The sequence below is a fragment of the Aptenodytes patagonicus genome, chromosome 1, assembly GCF_965638725.1.
Source record: "Aptenodytes patagonicus chromosome 1, bAptPat1.pri.cur, whole genome shotgun sequence".
Lineage (NCBI taxonomy): Eukaryota > Metazoa > Chordata > Aves > Sphenisciformes > Spheniscidae > Aptenodytes > Aptenodytes patagonicus.
This window is the reverse complement of record NC_134949.1, coordinates 101,601,964-101,624,647: the sequence shown is the minus strand read 5'-3', so window position 1 is coordinate 101,624,647 and position 22,684 is coordinate 101,601,964.

Below are 22,684 nucleotides of genomic sequence, written 5' to 3'. Positions count from 1 at the left end.
TATCCCTGATTGCAGTACAGCTTCAATGGATGCATACGCACACAGAGGCTGTCCTATATCCTGTCTTAGAGTATCATAATCTTGTGCTGCGCAATGAGTCTATCTGCTGACACAGGTTAGTTTTCTGAAAGAGCAAGTAGCAAGACTGGTTGTGGTGCTGGGAATCTAAGCATATGTTAGTTTTACTGAATTGCGTTGATAATGGAAATCACTGAGCATACTCTATTTATTCATAGGCTTTTATGCAATCATTATCTGAATTGTATCAAAATAGCAAGTAGCTTTTCCATAAACTTGTGACAGGGGAGGAGATCTTATTTAGCAATCAGGACCTGTCACATCAGTCAAGATATCAGAACCCTATATAAGATAATATATTTAAAAGCATTTTGGTTGATCAATTTTTAAGTTAATTCCACTCAGCAGTCGCCCTTCCTAAATGACTGTTGAATGACAGCATTGTTTAAGTTAAATTTTAATAACTACTGCCTCGCTAAATAGCACTTTTTCAGTGACATGCATGGACTAAACTCCACGTTACTGTCATCTGGAATGGCTTCCCATGGATTCACTCGTTGCATGGTCTTAAAAGGTTTCCATGAGAAGAGGCTGCTTGATTTCTGTATGGAAATCTGACATCTAGGGTATGAGGCGAATGAGCTGTAAAGAGAATGGGCCAAGTAACGTCAATGCTATTTACATACCCTACTGTTTATTAGAAGTATGATTATATACGCAGTGATGCTAATGCATAATTTCTACTTATCCACTAGTCCATCAACTTGGACGTGACTTCGGTTTGGGAGTGGTAGTCTTCAAAGTCTTAGAAATATTCAGAGAAGTTGGGCAGTTAGTACATTACCTTTCTGTTACACGATTATTAAAAGCATTGAAACCAATCCTTACCAACTTCACCTCATCACTTCTGTAAAACAAGGTACATTAGAAGATTATGCAATGAAGAGACCAGTTTTAGGCACCCTAACTCTAAAATGGCTTGGTCTCGTTCCCAGTTTTTATTCCAGTAGGTAACTTGTATCATTTGATTATGATATGGGCTGCTTGACAGGCTATGAATATGCCTGTGTTTATAGGACTCCAGTGGGTATCAGTCATTATTGACACCATCTGTTTACTTCAGTGTTAACATTTCCAATCTGTTCTGGTTAAAGGCAAATGCTGAAGAGGCCTTCAAGCAGCTCTGCTGGATGAAAGAAATTTTGCCCAGATAAAAAGGTTTTTTTCCTTTTTGCTTCCTTTCTTATACTATGTGCAAACATGCAAGGTTCCCATGCACTTGAAGGCAAAATAACTTCTCAATAAAATGAAACAGAAGGGTCTATTAATTTTTGGCACAGAGACTGTATGTTTGACTTCCTATAAGCAAAGGTGTCGTGCTTGCTGGAATACAAATATATATTGCAATGTCCCACTATGTGGACAGTTATATTTTCTTCATGGGAAATAAGAAATGAAATTTCATGGGAAATGAAACGAATATAAAATGTGATCTGTATTTCTATAGTGTGTTAATTATTAGCTGATAGAGTTTATGAGGAAGTACACATGTGAGTAGCTTATTTAAAGGAGGAAAGGGAAGAGTACAAGGAATTATCCAATTATGATACATGATAATACTCAAACTAATGTTGTGTGCTGCTGACTATTCTATGACGCATGAGCAATAATTACTGGAACTGCTTTGAATCATTTACCAGCTCTCTGTAATTTATAGCTCAAGCTTTATGAAACTTCCAAAGTTAGAAAAAAACAGACTGAAATTGTAAGCACAGTAGACTTTTCCAACGGTTCCTTTGTTACACTATGTAATAATGAAAAAATGCATATAAGTACGTAGTAATGTGTTTGCCAAAATGAGATGGATTTCTTCATTTCCTCTGCATTCCTGAATTTTATTTTGTTTTTCACATAACTCTAAATGGCAGAAATTTCATTTGTAAGCTGATGATTGGTTAACGAGTGCACATACTTTAGTTCTTTTTTTCTTTATAGTTGTGTCACTGAAATGTCTCAGAAAAAGGACTGGAACTTGCAGAGTCCTGGATAATAAACGTATCCTGTTTGGATGAGTCAGAAGGATGACTTTTAAATTGCAGTGTAGAATAAAGGTGTGCAAGATTGGGTAAGCATTGAAAGCATTTTGGACATGGTAGCACACAGCTTTATACAAGATAATTTTGTTCATAACAAAGTATGTATGATTTAGGATGCCAGGGTTCAGCTCCCAGCTTTATCAATCTGCTTTGCACACTAAAATGACTTGCTGACACTCTGACCAGCAGGTTTCAGAGAGTCACTAAGTATTCAGTGCTCACTCAGCATTCTATAAAACAGTTTTCAGAGGTCATATTTCACAGAAGTAATATTTTTATTGCTACTTCCAGTATAATTAGTGTAGCATGCTACTTTTTTTATGTAGCTTTAGATGATAGTTCTAAATTTTACTTCGACACACTTTCACTCATTTTTATTAACATTATTTGCTATGCTATTCCTATTTTATGGCTTTGTAGTCCTCTTTCTGCAGACAAAACCCTTACTCCATTTACTCAAAGACAAAAGGCAGAGCTTCTGTTCTTCAGCACATTTACCAGCCCAATGTGTAGCAAAATCAACGTTTCAGTTTTTCACTGTTGAAGTTATTTAGGAGAATTAGACTGAAATGCATTAATTACACTCTGTCTAGAACATGCTGGATGCACCAGAACCCAAGTATATTTGCAAATAAAATCTGTGAAGTGTCAAAACAATAGTGTTTGTAAAGGTAGTGCCATTATTTTCATTCTCTATTTTTGATGAGTCAGATATTTAATGGCATACTGTTGTTCAAAATCATGTTCTGAAAGAAAATTAATTAACCTACTTAGCATAGACCAGAAAAAGACCACAAAAAATTGACACTGAAATTTGGGTCTCACAGATGCAGTCCATTTCATCTTCATTTCAGTTTGCTTTCTCAAAAAGTTATAAGGATAAATAGAAAAGGCACTTTTTGGAAAAAGTTTCCTGTCATCAAAATCAGTGCCCATTATTAAATATTAAAATGTATAAAACTCACTGAAAGAACAATAGAAATTAAGTATCTATAGTACTTTAAAAAAATTTCCTCATACTTTCAAAAAATGAAGTAATGTTAAGGAACTAGCAGAGCCTAAAGTTGTAATATTAAATAAAAATAAAAATTAATAGGTTTCCAGATTCATTTCATAAATTGTACTGGCATTTGGTAATTATGGAAAATATGGTCAGAAGTATATAAAACAGAAGGTAATATAAATGGAGCAAAGCTGGAAATATTGCAAGTGGATGTAAGCCAACTGTTTCAGCTACAAGAATAAAATAAAGTTAGTAGTTCAAAATAATTACTGTTCTTTGTTTCTCAAAAGTGTTCAGGAGAAATCATAATTTACAGGAGTCTAAGGAAATTTGGAGTCACCAAAAATAATGCTACAAAGAAAGAGGTGAAATGCCTACTTTCCTACTGTAACTCTGTGCCTGACACGGTATGATTTTAGTCAAGCCATTTATGTTTCCTAGGGCTAGTCACTGGTTTTATTCAATGCAAATGAAAATAACATTTGTTTACTCCATAGAAGCTCACTAGTGAAGGGATATGTATTCTCAGGAAAATTCAAAAATTTTGTGACAAAGAATGGTTAAGATATTGAGCTGTGATTTTGGGCATTTGCATTTTAGATCTATCTTTATCTGTATCTCTTATGCCACTTTGGTTATTTCACCTCTTTTGGCTTTATTTTCTCCTACCATTTGGCTCCAGAATTGTTTTTTGCCAACCTTAAAAGCTTTGCAGCCATTTCTGTAAGAACCAGTATGGAAGGGAAGAGTAGAGGAAAACCTAGTGATGACTGCTGCATGCAGACAGTACTTTAATCTTGTCATGTAGAATACATGGGAATATTGCCATTCAGAATCGGGCTCTAGGAGCGCCTCTTGTTGAGGATCAATACGACCTACTGTGGAGGTACAGTTCTGGAAAAAGGGGAGATTTCTTTCCTTCCTTTCTTCCCCTTCCCCTCTAGGCTGATGAATGACTATTAACCAGTATTAGCAAAACTTTCTCATTCAACCGTTTAAACTAATGCAGCTCATATTCATTGAAACGTGCAAGAGAGTGCTCACATAATCTGCTAGATCTGCTGTGGTGGTAACTACAAGGAGAGAGACAGGGCTAAGCTCCTCACTGAAAGAGGGCTGACGACTGCTTTGTCAGTGAACATATCTGTGGCTGGGGGAGGATGCGTGTCCATGACCTCAGCTAAATGGAACTGAGAAAAAAGCCTGCACTGATTCTTAAAACTGTTCAGCAGCTCAATCTAGGGCACCTTCATTTTGCAGGACAGCCTGTTAGAAGCAGATTTAAGAGTCTAAAGTATAAAGGTTCATTTTATACTTCCCTATAAAAGTCTCCTATTAAAGGCATCTGGCCTCTGCTTGACATACTGATGAAATTAAATATGTGTATCCAGAACAGGATATGCCACTTACTTAATAAAGATTAGGAAAAGATTGCCTTAAAAAAAGCATCTTCCAGAGGCTAAGAGTTGTCAAACACAGCACCTGCAGTAAATAGAAAGAGATGTCATCTTTTTCTGTTGATATAGGTCTCAGTTTATCTCTTTCTCTTACAGTTTTATTACTGTTCTTTCTTCATGCTAAGGTATTTTATGTCACTGAGACAAAATTTGGCATCTTTCTCCAAACAACTGCTCAAATTGGATGCCACTCTAACCTTCCAAGCATTGTAAAAGATATTAGATGGTTTGTAATATCCAAATCCCTTTGGCACGAAGCCCAAAGATATGCAAGCAGGTCATCTCTTTACATACTCATCCATCTTGAAAAGCTGTTTAAGTTATTTGTGGAACAGCACATTTCTGCAGAATAGATACACACCTTATTTAATTGAGCAAAGCTGTAAGTACATTCAGCCGGGCTGGCTTTCCCTGCAGATGCCTGTACTGTGTACAGTATTGCACTCTGTGGACATGTAAATTTTTTTTTACAGCTGCTCAAACATTGCCTTGAAGCATCAAAATGATCTGGGCAATTAAGTTATAAGAAAAAATAAGTTTTATTCATTAAAGATCTGTATCATTCAATATTTTGAATTCTCATGGCAGGCTGAACATCCAAATTTTTAAAGAAAGACTTTTTAAATATTGAAAGCACATTACAGTCATTATCCTGATTTACAAATGGGCAAATGAAATAAATGTTTTCTAAGAGAAAGAGCAGCAAAATTGGTAACCTGAGGAAAGCTTACTTTCTTATTTTTCATGTTACTTAGTGCATTATTTAAGTGACTTTTTTAAACACAAGCATCAATAAACAAATTCTATAGCACAATAAGAATCTATGACCTGCAATTCAGATGAGCTACACTCAGACAATGTTATTAGGTCTAAGTGATGTGACTAAGCCTGACAGTGATCACTGTAATACAATACTCCGAAGTTTCTTAACGCAAGCATTCTAGGTGTTTTTCAAGCACTGAGTCCTGGAAACTCACCACCCTGCAGTAACCATTAAACTCACTTTACCAGCAGGCCAAGCACAGGCTGACCAAGAGTTCCATAAAAAATGTGCCGCAAACAAGACTAGAAACCAACTCTCAGCCCAAACTAGAGATACACCCTGATTTCTCTATCTTTTCCTTTCTGTGGAAGTAGCAAAATGCAGCTGTTCTGTCAGTGCTCATAAAGAACAGAACTATTGTATATGCAATGAAATAGGTAGTCTAGAATATTAAAGAAATCTCCAAATCTATAGGAGTAAACCCTGTATTTCTCAAGGAAAACATCAGTATCTTTTTCCAGTAAAGAAAGTCTACTCTTATTTGACAGTAAACTCGTAAATATTTACTATCCTATGTTGCTTTAACTTTTTGTTGAAATGACCTATTATTAGTTTGCTGAGGTATTCATAGCATTAAAACTGTCCCACCCTCTACTAGTTATCCCAACTGAGAAGCCAGGTACTGGGCAGACATGGAGACTGTTGCCACCAGTTGTCATCTTTCCTGATGAAAAGCCCTGTTGATTGAGCAGTCTCAGAGTCAAAAAGGCTTGTGCTCCCATTGCTTGAGATTGTTTTGGTTTTTACACACAACTAAAAAAAAAAGAAAAAAGGGAGGGCAGGGAAAGGAGCTTCTACTGATGGCAGTCTTCTGGTTGTAATCTGAAAGAGACAGCTTGTGCCTGTCTTCATTGTCCAGGTAGAAAATAGTGCTGTCTTCACTGGCCCGAGCTGAAGCTCGCTGAAGAGGAGAGCTGGAACTGAACAGAAACTCAAGATTTCAGAAAGATTTCATTACAATGACATATGATTGTTAAGGTCCCCTTAAGTTCTCCACTGGAAATTAAAACAGGGACTTAACAAAGCCCCATTGCACATTAGATTACTGTATTACAATTGCCATACTAATGAACTTGCTCAACCACTATACACTAATTTATATATATTAGAAACACTATATAGTAGTTTATTCTGTATTAAAATCACAGTTGTTTATACACTTGCCTCATTTTCCTCCCTGGAAACTGGTGGTCAGCAATCGGTGTCCTATTTATGATATCCACTATTGTAACTGTAATTTCCCGCCAAGGAGTGATACCAAAAGTTAGTGATACTGGATAGCATAACTGCAAGGTTTTATGTTCTCTGGTATAAACCTGCTGTGCAGGAGATATTTTGCTACTTTTTAAATTTTAGCAATTTTCCCTTTTTTTTAATTTTGGGTTTTTTTTAGTGTGACAATTTTACATTGCTAGTGAATTCCTCCTCCATCTTATCTGCATGCAGTGTAGCTTACAGTGCGGTACAGACACACATCTATTGATTTTACTTTGCACAATAACTACCACATCATAACAGTTCAGCTGAAACTAATGGAACTAATTAAGCAACAGGGACCTCCAAGTCAGAGACTCATAGATTTGCAGTTGTAAAGATCTATCAGTCCATCTGTTTTACCTTCCTGTCAGAGCAAGACTTTTCCATGCAATATATCTTCTTTTATTCACTATGCTTCAAATTGTGCTAAAAGATTGGGGCTTTAACATCTTGCCCCAGGAGGCTGCTCCACAGCATAATAAATCTCATTGTCATGGATCTTTTCCTGCATTCAGCAATATTACACTTCTTTAAATGCATGCCATTTTTCTGTTTACAACTTCTTGTTCTGTTTGAAGAAAGCCCTCCTCTTCACCACTGAGCTTTAAATATTAGCAGACAGCCTTGTCTTGCCACTGAGTCAAGCAGCAGTTTTGTTTTGGTAGACCTCCACAGAAGGCTTTTTCATATTAAAATTAGTTCTGTATGTAAGAGGTAATTAGCCCAGCCACTACAGGCACGTTTTCATGGAAACGGAATGGACCTCCACAGTTTCATCAGGAGGTTGCATGGCTGCCTCTTCTCCTCATACTTCCAGTCTCTTAGGAAGCATTGCATGGAGCATTGCATTTGATGCTTTTTAGGACAGACATATCAACTGGTAGCTCATTGTTACAAAATCTAAAAATTAAAGAACCACAACCCTATGCCTTTCCTAACATTTGATCAAAAACTAAGGATGGGAAGAGAGATGAGCTTGTGGAAAGCAGAAACATTTGAATAGGAATTACTAGCCATAGAGAAGTCCCTGAAATGAGTAAGGGGTAGCTTGCTTCTTCAGAAGAGACCTGCAGCAAGGAAGGAGCAGGAGTCTTCAAGCCATAAAATTTCTTTAGAGTTGAAAGGAGGTGATGCAGTGTTCAGCTGCAGCTCTGCTGAGTTCTGCCCAACAGATTGTAAATTTCCTTTAGTTTTGAATTCGTAACAGAACCTGAACAGAGGTGGTTGACCCTGATTTCCAGCTTAGGCATAAAAGTTGTCTGTATTTCTGATTATACCGCAGAATGAGTACAGCTACGATGAGTGCTATGAAATAAGACAAGTGACCACACCTAACTAGGAAAGGAGAAGTTACTGCATTTTAGGCTTTAGTAATAGCAAAAGAAAGGACATTGCAGATTAAAGTCAGTCCCTTAGCCTGAATTTATTACCTTTATAAACTGCAGTATACTTCTGAGAAGGACAGACTGATTTTTGAAGAAAAGCAGTTTAAAAGGCATTTACACTATTCCTGTTTCTATGGTTTATTTCTGATCACATGATTTTTATAATTTGGTTAATGTAACTCTGACATTAATTTCTGAGAAAGACATCTTGAATGATTGAGTGTGTCAGCAAATGTTGACTGCTTCCTTATGAGATACAGCCAAAATATTTTATAGAGTTTCCAACATCTGCTTATGAAAACTGAATTGCTCTGGTTATCGGGGTTGAAAGAGGCCATTCTCTGTGCGGGATTTTATCATGCTGTTGGTGCATTCTATTATAATTCATAACTTCAGCTCTAACGAAGTTGAAGTATCTGTCCTGAAGATTTATAGGAGACTCCAAACCACATCTTTTGATTCTCAACAACATACTACCTTCTTCTGTGTGTTTTACTAGTTGATTTACTATGCTCTAGCTCTAAGAAACATGGGTTCTGTCTGAGTGTACTGCCCAACCTGCTTTAGCTTTCAAAATGAATTGTTCCATTTGGATTGCTTTAAATCAAAATTTGGGTGGTTTTAAAACTCACAGCTTCTTAAAAAAAAAAAAAAAAAAGGTGTTTCATTTCTGATATACTTGAAATCAGTACTAACAAGTACTGAGTACAAATAAGTACTGAGTACAAATAAATACTCTAACAAGAGCCTGATAAAAATGTATGCAATATTCATTATAGGAGGAGTAACATTTTTGATAGAAAATGAGATTGTTCTTTTCCCTGGTTCATCCGAAATGTTTTTCCTGGTTTGGGGGATTTTTTTGCAAGGATATAGTTTACTTACTGCCTGTTTGCTACTGGGGCTAGGGAAACCTAACGGATAAGGGAGAAACAGGAATTTGTGCTAAGCACCTTTAGTACTGCTACTTAACCTTGTTATAAATCCTTTAATAACCACCAGCTGGCCTGTTGTTATCATGCCCTTCTGAGCTTAGCTGGCTAAATCTTCCTCCTGCTTTAAAACTTCCTGGTAAAACTAGCTTCTTTCTTGCAAAGTCCTTCCTAAGGCTGAACAGCAACTAGCCAAGGGACTGTGCCCCGACACCCTGCTATCTCAAGGCATGGCTGCTCCTGCTCTGATTTCACCTCTCAAACACACATATGCACCATAAATGGGAACAGGCAATCATAATTCAGCATAAGAATCATTTGACCAGACGCTTATGACTTAAAAGGAAAAATAAAAACAAGGCAAATCCTTTGGTGTTTCAGGATATTGTAGGGGATACATAGGAGTCACTCCAGGAATGATGTGGCAAAGTCTCATAGCTAGATTATTCTGTGTCCCCTGAAATTTACTGCGTCTCACATGCTTGTGAGGATTTCTGCTGGCATTATTTAATAAAAAAATCTTTCCAGATCAATGAACTGAGAACATTTTGGAACCACATTGCTGTGAAAACAAATACAGGGATCCACACATTTAGCTAGAAAAAAAAAATCACTACATTAAAAAAAAAAAATATTAATTTGCAGTATGCAGAGAGCATAGGGGCAGGGAGACAAGTCATGATCTTTGATTATTTAAGGTTAAGGGTATAGAATTATTCCATTTATTTTGAGCTTACCCATGGTCCTGTGTCCTGCAGGTCTCAGGGACGATGAGGCTAAAATGCCAAAAGGGATGTCACTAGATAAAAGCTGCAGAATTTATGCAAGTGAGTTTTCTTAGCATATCTGTGACCTCTTTTGACTTCACCTTAGTTACAAAAGGAGCTGCAACATTAAGCTTGCAGAAGAGCTCAGAAAGTTTCTACACTGTTCTTGCAAACAGCAAAAGTTGTGTGGTCAGTGGTGGCAAAGAAAGGTGGTTCTTTTTTTTCATAAACTTTGCTTCTTCAGCTGTCATTTTCACTTTAAATATTTTTTGCCTTCAAGGAGGTCCTCCAGGATTTTTTCTTCTTCCCTGTCTCATTGCAGTGACTCAAGTGAGAAAAGAATGTAGCCTGCAGTTTAGCTAGTATGTTTTTATCAAGAGGCTTCTCTAGAAAGAAAAGAAGATATAAAGTGAAATTGCTTAGTTTAGCATAGATTAGGGCCTTCTGGTACTTCATATGTATATAGACGAATTATTAACCTTGGGGGAAAGGTAGCAGTGTGTTCATACTAACTACTTTTCAGAGTGTTTGAGTTTTTTCCTAGTGCACATTGCCCATTGGGGAGCCATTACAATGATAATAATGAAGAGCTCACTAATTCCTATGGCTTCTTGCTTTATTGTCATAACCTCCTCAGCGTACATACAGCGCATACCATTCTGAGTAACCATAGCAATCATTCACTATAGAGGCTATGATACTGTTGCACTGCACAATGCTACTACTTCGTTATACAATGCTAATCCCTTGTTATTACTATTATTGCTGTGTTAATGTTCATCTAAAATTAGAATAAATGCTTCAGCACCTTTCAGATGATGTTTGTGTACCTTGATCTCCATGTAGACTAAATTTAAACAGAGTAGTAGGCTTCTGGTTGTTTGTTTTTGGTTTTTTTTTTAATAAACTACTTTCTTCTCATGGGGAAGATGTTTTTCCAAATTCTTCAAAAGTGGATGCCTCTGGGATAAAAATAATGAAGTTTCTGGGAGACAGTGCACACATAAAGGTACAATATTGATATGCAATCTGCAGTGTGGGATCTATTTCTGAAGAAAGCTTTGTTAAGGAAACAGTTTTAATATAAAAATATTTATTTATATTTCATTTGATTTTCATTTAAACAAAGTGATTTCTTTTCCTTCAGATAAATGTATCAGCATAATTTAAAAGATAATAAATCCTTTGCTACCTTACCTATTACTCATTATATTTTCTAAAATGTAAATAAAATAATTCAGGTAGTTTCTGTTGACCTTTAAAGATTTTTGAACCAGTAAAGTACTAGAAGCAGTGGTTTCTAATATGGGAAGGTAGTTTAAACAGTTAAAAGTGTTAAATCAGCTCTTTACAGCCATAGCCTCTTCACAGACAGACTTGCTTTAAAGGTAGATTATTTTTTTCGATGACAGTTCATTAAAGTATTCCAGTTCAGAGAGTAATTTAAAGTACAGAATTGCCTGAGGAATTGAAAAATTGGGAAAACTCTTTTCCTCATATGGAACGGCTGTAAATGAGGAGTGAGAACTAGTAGTGCCATAATCCAGGATAATTTGGAGCCTGGAAAGATAACTCACTAATTAAAAATAGCACTTCCTTTTTTTAGAATAAGCATTTCTTTTTTTTTTTAATTTTTCAGCAATATGATGCCTACAAAAAGGTCAGACTTGATAAATTGTAAGCTTGAATTGCAGATTTAAAATTCTATTTTTAGGCTTTCCTGATTAAAGTCAAAGCTTCAGATAAAGTTTGATATGAATCACATGTAGAAAGGAATAATCTACTAAATAAATGTAAGTTAGCATTTACTAATATATTACTACTCTGAATAAATACATACATACTTTATCACATACAGCTATAGGACAGTCAACTTTTAAGAAAAAGCAAACTACTTTTTTTCTGTTTGTTTGCTGATCCTCTTTTGTACTGTTTCATCTTGTTTCAAGTCAGTTTAAGGTTAAGTTAAGATTTGCATCCAAAGTATTTCCATTTTTGGCAACAATGTAAGTGAAACCAGACTGTAGCTTGCTTGTCATTCAGAAAAAAAGAAAATATATAATAGGCTTATGTACACTAGACAGTATTTTCAAGGGAGAAAAATAAAGGTAGCACAGATCCTCCAAGGTGACCCTACCTCTGAATAGGTGGCAAGCTGTTATTTCCTCCGTGTCACAGCTGGACTGCCTGCTGAGGGACGGCACGCCTTGTGATGAAGAGGGGCTTTCTGACAGGAGCCTGATGCACCATTCAGGTGAAAAAGGTGCTGGGAAAAAGATTATCAAAGCATAATGCCTTTATGAAGTGTGGCATTTTAAGCGCAGCTCTGAAAACCCTTCCCTCATGTCCTTTTAAGAGGAAAACATATCTCAAGGGAAAAAGAGGGAATGTCACTGTATCTTGCCTGGCAGGTAATGGTGCACAGATGAAGAATCTTTCACAAGTTGTATTCAGGAGGATAAAAAGAGAGATTTTACTGGATTCTAAACACAGAGCTGTCAATCCCTCCATTAGCCAGAATATCAGGATGTATTTATACCCGCACCGGGGAAAACTTCAGCCAGTGATTGAATCTGAAAATCCTTGAACAATTTAAGCCACCGAGTGTGGCTTGATTATATTCCACCTTGACCCAGGTGTTCTCCAAGCACAGAAAGTCATCCGTGTGCAGATGGTCATCCATTCACTGAAACGTCACATGCCTTGGCAGCACTGGGTCGTTTACAGGGTCTTTTTCTACCCTGGACCATGGCATGTGTCACTGCAAATGTTTAGTTCATACCACACAGAGCACACAGACTCTCTTGTTCCACATCAGCAGCCTTATTTGCCTCTTCAGCTAGCAAGTGGCAGTGAGTGTCTGTTTTTTGAAACAGAACTGGCCTATAATGATTTACAGAGATCTAAACTTAGCAGTAAATCAAGAAGGAAAAAAAGCCCAGGTAGTGGATTTCCTTTAAAAGACTAAAAGAAAATTGCATTGTTTCTTTTCCTCTTTTGGCACTGTGTCTAAAACAAACTTTCATTAAAGCTTACTCTGTCTGCAGTCCAGCTACAGTGGTTTAGAAAAATGCCTCAAGAATAGTGCAGCAATGCTATGCAAGGAAGTGAGATCACAGATCGCAGTGGCAGAATAAAACAAAATTTAAAAAGATTAAGCCCTTTCAAAGCCCTCAGGTTATCAGCTGTAAAAAAAAAATCTGATGCCAGATGTAATGCTGACATTTTTCAGGCAAAACCAGGGTACTTGACATTAGCATGATCCAATTCCTGGCACTGCCGTGCATCATCAGAGTTATAGTTTAAGTGCCTCACGTAGAAGCTCTCCCCAGGGAGCTGGGATCTCCAGCCAGATTTCATCTCCCATGAGCTACCAGAGTGTGTCAAGGCATTATGCCTGTTTGGGCAGAGTCATGAGGATACAACTTGTAACTCACTTGGAAAATAACAATTCCTCAAAACTACATTCAGTGTTAGAACCATTTTTTTCTTTTCTGTAAAAAATATTAAGTTTCTTGACCCACACTGAAGAAGGTGGTGTTAATCATTTAGAGTATATTTACACTAAAACTCCAATGTAACATAAAAATACCCAACTTGTAAAAGAATTTAGAGCAATTAATACACAGCAGTAGGGAACTTCGTTAATTTGCCCTTGCAAGTTTTAACCTGACTAGAAGAAGTTTCTTCTATGCTGCTACATGTGAAAAACACACTTTATAGAACAGTAAAGTGATCTGAGGCTTTCCCTTACGAGGGCAGTCGAAAGCAAAGGAGCCCCAAAAACTTCATAAACATTAGTGAAGAATTCATGATTTAGTCATTACCTGGGCTGTAATTCTGGCCATGGAAAGCTTTAATCTTTCCAGTCTTCCATTCTTCCAACTTTGAATCCTAATTTTAATCCCTGAAAGTTTGGGACACTGTTTAAAAGATCAGTGTTTAATGAAAACAGTCCATCATCTGCTTGTCAACGTCAGCTGTAATGCTGTTGAGATCTACCCAGTAATAATGGATTTTTGAGACAATCGATAGCTTGGATACATACATTTCGGGTTGCAAGAGTAAGGTATCTGAGAAAGGGGAAGGGATAGCTAAACAAAATGGTCTGGCACATGAATGATCCAGCGGACAAGCAGAAGAATTTCAAAATGTTATGAAGTAATAACGCAATTACAGTTTTAACAGCACACAAGTTAACATTTCCCAAATACAAATAAATATCACTCAGTCTCAGTGCAAAAATAAATTATCTTTTCTTTTTAACAGATTAAAGGACAGATGTTGCAGTATGGAATTGCAATTCAATACTGCATCCTGGAGAATAAAGACTTCCATTTACAAGAGAAATAGCTGGCTTCTCTAAAACCGAACAGTTTTAAATGCCTGCAATACACTGACCTTCAGGTGCTTTCCATCAGATTTCCTCCTCTAGTGCAAAGAAATCACCAGCTGATTCAAAGCATACACTGACCAAAGAAATGCATAGGAGCTCTCAGGAAGCCAGAAGACTAGATCCAGAATTCTCTAGCCTGTAGTTGGCCCATTCAAAGCAAGCCCTGCCTTGGCAGCCTTTTCTGTACTTCTAAGGAAAATGGTGCCCAGGACAATCTCCAACACTCCAGCAGCTGATCATCCATACTGCTGAACTGCTATTGTGCTCCTCGGCACAGATTTGGCTATGCCAGTCAGCATTCGCGCACAACACACTGGTCTGGTCTGAGGAGCAGCACACACTAGGGACAATTCCCGTTGTAGGGATAAGACTGCACCAGGTTTAGCTCCCTTTACCATGTGCTGTTTTTCAACAGTATCCCAATGCACTTTGTACACTCACCTCTGTAAGCTTCAGTCAACGGTTCAGGGTCTGTGATCCAAGGACTACTACCATGCAAGGCAGCTGCACAATCTTGGCTCTCTTTTACTGAGAAAACTATTATTAAGCTGTAAGAAAGTACGTATGGCAAGGCTATGCAAGACAAAACATCTAAAAACACAAAGAAATCGTCTAATTTTTGAGACAAGCAATGAACAGCTCAAGAATTCAAGAGGAAAAATACTTAAATGAAAACGTATAGAACTATAAGGAAAAACAGCAGAGACTCAGAAGATGTTAATTCAGCAACACAAGAGGATGAGCCCATGCTAAGAAGCAAAGGAGACTGACCCATCACCACTTGATTGACAACTGCTCGGCTGGTAAAGCCCCATCAGGCATTTCATCAGGTGGTGATGAGCATATTAATTTTTAGCCTAGTAGTTCATTATTCATAGTCAGCTACTATGTGCATTAGCAAATTTGAAAAAAACCTTTGCACTCATCATTTGTGCATACACTTCCTACAGAAACTGTTTTATGGAAGAAGCTGACCGAATTCTTGTGGCACGGCAAAGGAAGTTAGTTCCCTACACACAAATGCACACACACACAGAGTGTCTCAGGGACATGCGATGCTTACCCTCAGTTTCATGCTATGAAAACATCACTGTGAACTGAAAAGAAATGAGCACGCACACACATATGCGTATATACAAATACTGTCTTAGGGACGTAACACACTGCATGGGGGCCAGAGGGGTCAGGTGATCTGCAGTTATTTTGACAGGATCAACCTAGCCACAAGAAAATAGTCGTTGGACCTGTGTTATTTAGCAGTATAGTGCAGTTATACTGACCATCTGCTGCTTGCCTGGCAGTATATATGAAACCAGCTAATAATTTCACTTCCATTCTTAAAGTAAGATTGAATGAGCACAAAGAATGAATTTTCTCAGGTCTACTGAAAGTTCAGTTTGGTTGAGTTTGTGACCTCAGGAAAGGGTAAAAGAAAATCTGCTGAGTTGTGCAGATAGCACATTTTCAAATATATAATTTACTGTTTAATAAATAAGGAGAGGTTACAGGATGGTTCTTGGGGTAAACAACTTTATGGGCAATAAAAGAGAAGCTTAAATTCAAGCCCCTCTACAATCCCTCTCTTGGTCAATTATGCATCCTCCTTTACCCCAGCAATGCTGTATTTTTACCTTGGTTACTTAAGGATACAGGCTATGCACGGACTTTTTTTTTCAGGAGCCATTACCTTTGACAGTGTAGAGAGACCATCTGAAATCAGATACAGATTTACAATAAATTACCATACTGATGACTTACACAACTAAACCCTTAAGCATTCTAATAAATACTAAATGAAAAATGAGATCTCTACACCAGCTAAATCAGTGGCCCAAATCAGTTTAACTCTATGATCCCAAATAAATGTACACATATCTTGGGTTGTTCTATTTGTGGTGTGTTCATGCATGCACAAATATGTGCGTGCAAGGAGCTTCAGACACTATAGCTCTGAGTCACCACAAAATAGTACAGAGAACTTTCACATATAGGATTAATGTCAAATAATTCTTGACTAGAAGTGTGTGCTGGTAACAAATATTATGATAGTACTTCAAGACCTATGGATATGATTACATTTGCAGTAGAGGTTTAGGAATATCATCATAAAAAGATAAGAGGAATTCTCATAAGTGCAACTAATTAATATTTGGTTAATAATAATGTGCATATGCTGTTGTATTACTGAATGCTAGTATTCTATCAAGTCTTACGGTTTGCTAACAAGCTAGCTGCAAATGCCTGTCTTCTAAAAGTGTGGTTGTGGGTATGGTCAAACATCTACACTGGTAATAGGCATTGTGCAATCTGCCGAAAGTAGAAAGTAGAGTTTATTACACAGAGCACTAAAAGGAATACAGAGTTCAATATCAAGAACTCAGAAGTTTGGCATGCCAAAATGAAGATTACTTCTGTATTCTTTATTCAGCAGTGCTGATGGGAACACAGGTTGCAGTAACTTGACTATGTTTTCTGAAGTATGACACCCTTATATACTGCTCACTCCTGGACACATTGGTTTTATAAGTCACACAGAGGTTTCCTCAGTTTTTCATATTTGCTAATCTGTAAAAATCTAGGTAAAGCTAAAGTGAATATTAAGTTCAAGGCCCTAAGGAGAAGCTCCTTGCTGAAGAGAAACACCATCTACACAACAAAATAAGATTATATTTAAGGCATGTGATCTCTGCAGTTCTAATGGTATAGGATGCAACCACGCCAAATATACCCAAGAGTAGCAAGGCTACAGAACATGAGTGGAAAGACTGTTGCCTAACATTAACAGCATCGTGCAGGGATAATTACAGATGAATTGTGAACTTAAATACTGGCTGTCTTGGAGTCTGGTCAGTCCATTTTCTGTCAGACATAAATTTTAGGCCAATGCTCATATATCAGCTAACTCATTTGAATAGTCTTTCACTGTATCATTTAGCAGCTGTTGACTGTATGCATCAGTCATTAAGATAAGCAGCTTTTGCTGGAGTTGTAGTAAAAGATATTTTTCAGTTTTGAAAGTAAGTCAGTGGCAAGGCTACCTAATATGGCAACAATCTTCCTATTTAACCTTTTATGCCAAAAACCTTGATCTAAGAGATAGTCACCTTTTAGGACACAGAATCATAGAATCATAGAATAGTTTGGTTTGGAAGGGACCTCTAAATGTCACCTAGTGCAACCCCCCTGCCATGGGCAGGGACATCTTCATCAGGTTGCTCAGAGCCCCGTCCAACCTGACCTTGAATGTTTCCAGGGACGGGGCATCCACCACCTCTCTGGGAAACCTGTTCCAGTGCTTCACCACCCTCAGCGTAAAAAATTTCTTCCTTATATCTAGTTTAAATCTACCCCCCTTTAGTTTAAAGCCATTCCCCCTTGTCCTGTCACAACAGGCCCTGCTAAAAAGTTTGCCACCATCTTTTTTTGTAAGCCCCCTTTAAGTACTGATAGGCTGCAATAAGGTCTCCCCGAAGCCTTCTCTTCTCTAGGCTGAACAACCCCAACTCTCTCAGCCTTTCTTCACAGGAGAAGCGTTCCATCCCCCTGATCATTTTTGTGGCCCTCTTCTGGACCCGCTCCAACAGGTCCGTGTCTGTTTTATGCTGAGGGCTCCACAGCTGGATGCAGTCCTCCAGGTGGGGTCTCACCAGAGCAGAGTACAAGGGCAGAATCACCTCCCTCGACCTGCTGGCCACGCTTCTTTGGATGCAGCCCAGGGTACGACTGGCCTCCTGGGCTGCGAGCGCACATTGCCGGCTCATGTCCAGCTTTTCATCCACCAGTACCCCCAGGTCCTTCTCGGCAGGGCTGCTCTCAATCCCTTCATCCCCCAGCCTGGATTGATACCGGGGGTTGCCCCAACCCAGGTGCAGGACCTTGCACTTGGCCTTGTTAAACCTCATGAGGTTCACACAGGCCCACTTCTCGAGCTTGTCCAGGTCCCTCTGGATGGCATCCCGTCCCTCTGGCGTGTCAACCGCACCACTCAGCTTGGTGTCATCTGCAAACTTGCTGAGGGTGCACTCAATCCCACTGTCTATGTCATTGATGAAGATATTAAACAGTACCAGTCCCAATACGGACCCCTGCGGGACACCACTCGTCACCAATCTCCATCTGGACATTGAGCCATTGACCACTACCCTCTGGATGTGACCATCTAATCAATTCCTCACCCACCGGACAGTCCACCCATCAAATCCATACCTCTCCAGTTTAGAGAGAAGGATGTTGTGGGGGACCATGTCAAAGGCCTTACAGAAGTCCAGATAGACGACATCCGTAGCCCTTCCCGTGTCCACTGATGTAGTCACTCCATCATAGAAGGCCACTAGGTCAAGCAGGACTTGCCCTTGGTGAAGCCATGCTGGCTGTCTTGAATCACCCTCCTGTCCTCCATGTGCCTTAGCATAGCTTCCCAGAGGATCTGTTCCATGATCTTCCCAGGCACAGAGGTGAGACTGACTGGCCTGTAGTTCCCCGGGTCTTCCTTTTTTCCCTTTTTAAAAATGGGGGTTATGTTTCCCCTTTTCCGGTCAGTGGGAACTTCACCAGACTGCCACAGCTTCTCAAATACGATGGATAGTGGCTTAGCAACTTCATTCGCCAGTTCCCTCAGGACCCGTGGATGGATCTCATTGGGTGCCATGGACTTGTGCACCTTCAGAGGCCTTAGATGGTCTTGAACCTGATCTTCTCCCACAGTAGGTGGCTCTTCATTCTCCCAGTCCCCGCCTTCTGTGGCTTGGGCAGTGAGGCTCGAGCACTTGCCAGTGAAGACAGAGGCAAAAAAGTCATTGAGTACCTCAGCCTTCTCCGTGTCCCGGGTAACCAGGTCTCCCATTTCATTCTGGAGAGGGTCCACATTTTCCCTAGTCTTCCTTTTATCCCTGAATCTTTTCTTGTTGCCCTTGATGTCCCCAGCGAGATTTAATTCTATCAGGGCTTTAGCTTTCCTAACCTGATCCCTGGCTGCTCAGACAATTTCTCTGTATTCCTCCCAGGCTACCTGTCCTTGCTTCCACCTTCTGTAGGCTTCCTTTTTGTGTTTGAGTTTGTCCAGGAGCTCCTTGTTCATCCATGCAGGCCTCCTGGTGTTTTTGCCTGACTTCCTCTTTGTTGGGATGCATCGCTCCTGAGCTTGGAGGAGGTGATCCTTGAATATTACCCAGCTTTCTTGGGCCTCTTCCCTCCAGGGCTTTGTCCCATGGCACTCTGCCAAGCAGATCCCTGAAGAGGCCAAAGTCCACTCTCCTGAAGTCCAAGGTAGTGAGCTTGCTGTGCGCCCTCCTCAGTGCTCTAAGGATCTTGAATTCCACCATTTTGTGGTCGCTGCAGCCCAGGCTGCCCTTGAGCTTCACATTCCCCACCAGCCCCTCCTTGTTGGTGAGAACAAGGTCCAGCATACCACCTCTCCTCATTGGCTCCTCTACCACTTGGAGAAGGAAGTTATCATTGACGCATTCCAGGTACCTCCTGGATTGCTTATGCCCTGCCATGTTGTCCCTCCAACAGATGTCGGGGTGGTTGAAGTCCCCCATGAGGACCAGGGCTTGTGAGCATGAGGCTGCTCCTATCTGTCTATAGAGGGCCTCATCTGCTCAGTCTTCTTGGTCAGGTGGCCTGTAGCAGATCCCCACCGTAATGTCACCTGTCCCTGCCTTCCCTTTAATCCTGACCCATAAGCTCTCGGTCAGCTCCTCATCCATCCCCAGGCAGAGCTCCATGCACTCCAGCTGGTCATTGACATAGAGGGTGACACCCCCTCCTTGTCTCCCCTGCTGTCCTTCCTAAAGAGCCTGTATCCCTCCATCCCAGCACTCCAGTCATAGGAGCCATCCCACCACGTCTCCATGATGCCAATAAGGTCGTAGCCCTGCAGGCGTGCGCACATCTCTAACTCCTCTTGTTTATTCCCCATGCTACGTGCGTTTGCATGGAGGCATTTAAGTTGGGCCCCCGATGAAGCTGTCTTACTGGCTGGAGTTCCTTTGTGCTGCTCTTCAGGCGCTCTCCTGCTGACCTGTGTTCCTTCTCCAGGCTCTGGGCATCTGTTGCTGGCCCTGGCATCAAACTGGTAGGAGTGGGATGGATTGAGGTTCCCCTCCCCCAGCATCTCTAGTTTAAAGCCCTCTTCACCAGCTTGGCAAGCCTATGACCCAAGATGTTCTTCCCCTTCTCTGACAGATAGACCCTGTCAGCCCCCAGTAGACCAGGTTTCTCAAAGCGAGTCCCATGGTCTAAGTAGCCGAACCCCTGGCTGTGGCACCAGTCCCGTAACCATTTGTTGACTCGCCAGATTTGACTGGCCCTTTCAAACCCCTTCCCTTTGACCGGCAGGATTGATGAAAAAACTACATGCGCTCCTGAGTCCCTTACCACTGCTCCCAGGGCTCTCTAGTTCTTCTTGACAGTCCTCAGACTGCTCCTGGCTGTGTCACTGGTGCCCACATGAAACAGCAGCAGTGGATAATAGTCAGTGGACTGTACGAGGCTTGGTAGTCTTTTGGTGACATCCGTGATATGAGCTGCCTGTAAGCAGAACACTTCTCTAGAGAGTGCGTCAGGTCAGCAAATGGGTGCCTCTGTACCTCTCAGGAGAGAGTTGCCTACTACTATCACCTGTCGCCTTTCCTTAGTTGTGCTGGTTGTTGTACGGCAGGCAGATCAGGCTGCATTACTCAGCTCCAGCATCTCTCCTGATGTGATGGGTCTCTCCTCTTCAGTCTGCAGGGTGGTGAAGCAGTTCTGCAAGGGCACCTCAGGCTTCGGGGGAAGTCTCTTCCTCCTGCTGGTCCTTGCCTTAGCAGCCATCCATTCTTCTGCATTATTGGCCCCCCTCCCTTCTGCGTGTGCTGGTGGGGGAGTTTTTGGCTGTTTGGCTATGGGCTGCGGGTCCACTGCAGACTGTGCTTGGAACCAGCTATCTAGCTCCTTCTCTGCTTCCCTGATGTTACTCAGTCCTCTCACAGCCTCCTGCAGCTCAGCCACCTGCTGCAGGAGGTCCTCCACCTGGGCACACCTTTTGCAGGCAGGTCTGCTGCCTGTCCCTGCCCCAGGGGAAAGGTCTAGGCACTCCCTGCAGTCTGAGGTCTGCACCGCAGCCTCCCCCTTCAGCAGTTCCGTCTGCGTGGAGGCATTGGCCACCGCTGGGGTAGGTGGTGCAGACCCCGCAGCTGGAGCCGCAGCCTTTACCCTCAGACGAGTGCTCACCATTCTGCCTTGAGGGTCAGGAAGGGTGAGTGCCCTTGCCCTGTGCCCAGTTTCTGGGTTATGTGCACGCCGAGTCCGCCACTCGGCCTGTGGAATGCCTCTCCTTCGAAGAGGCACCCTCCGTGCGTGCCCTCCCTCGCAAACTGCCACACCACACCCTAGCTGACTGCTTGTCATTACAAGCAGTCTGAATATCAAGTGTTGAGTGGTTGTGAACTACTGATCTCAGGCCAGATGGTATAGACCAAGACTCATTTGTACTCTAGCTACTTAGAAAATCTCAGGATCTGACCTCCTTGTTTTGCAAGTATTTATTTAAATGAATAACAATGAACATATTTATTCAAGCATACTGCAATTTGCTGAAGTCAGTTTGTAAACAGAGGTAAAACTAAACAGCTTTAGCATTGTGTTTGTAATCCTGGGAAGGTATATGTATTAGAAAATATAACCTTAGACTTTAACTTCCAAAAGAGAAGTTCAAGTGCCATCATACAACTGAATACCCTCCTGATTTCTATGCATTGTTTTTTACTTCTACCATTTTTTGAAAGGCTCCTTTAAATAAATAGCCAATTCCAAAATTGCACAGAAGGAAAAATGCAGCTTCCTCAATCTGCATGTGGATTAGCAGGTAGAAAAGAAAATTAATGCACTTTTCATATAGGATCTGTAAATCATAGGACCTGATGGAATCAGATTAACTAACAGAATTAAAGGTAGACAATTTTTGGCATTCTTGCTTAACTGATGAGTTTACAGCAAGCAAGTTAGGCAAGCAGCAGGTGAGAGAGAGAGAGAGAGCTGAATCAAGATCAAGGAATACGCTAACTTCCAGAAGACAACTGGGCTGTGGAGGGAAGGTTAGCACACATATATTCTGTGACCTGATGCTGCTTTCACTTTTTCACAATTCCTCTGACATTAGATCCAGGCTGGTTATAGATATGAACAAAATAGAACTTGGTTTACTTTTTTGATAGGTATCCTTTTTTCTCAAATGTCAAGACAGCATCTTTCTTTCTGATACAGAAAAAAAATAATGTTGCCCACATTGTATGGTTCAAGAAAGCAGCATCAAAAAACCAAACCAAACCAAAAAATCCCTCAAATTGCTATTGACTGTTTCCTTAGTGAATCAAGGTGATTCTACCTGCACCTTTCTTCAGCTTGCTTTATCATACAATTCCAAACGGAGATGGAGCGAAGTAAATCCAGAATGTTAGATTCGGATTCAAAAACCAATATAATGCCATGATAGATACATAATCTTTTTTTTTTCCAAAAACCAGTATGTATTTTGATGAGGGCAGCCTATCAGCCTTTGAGATGGCAGTC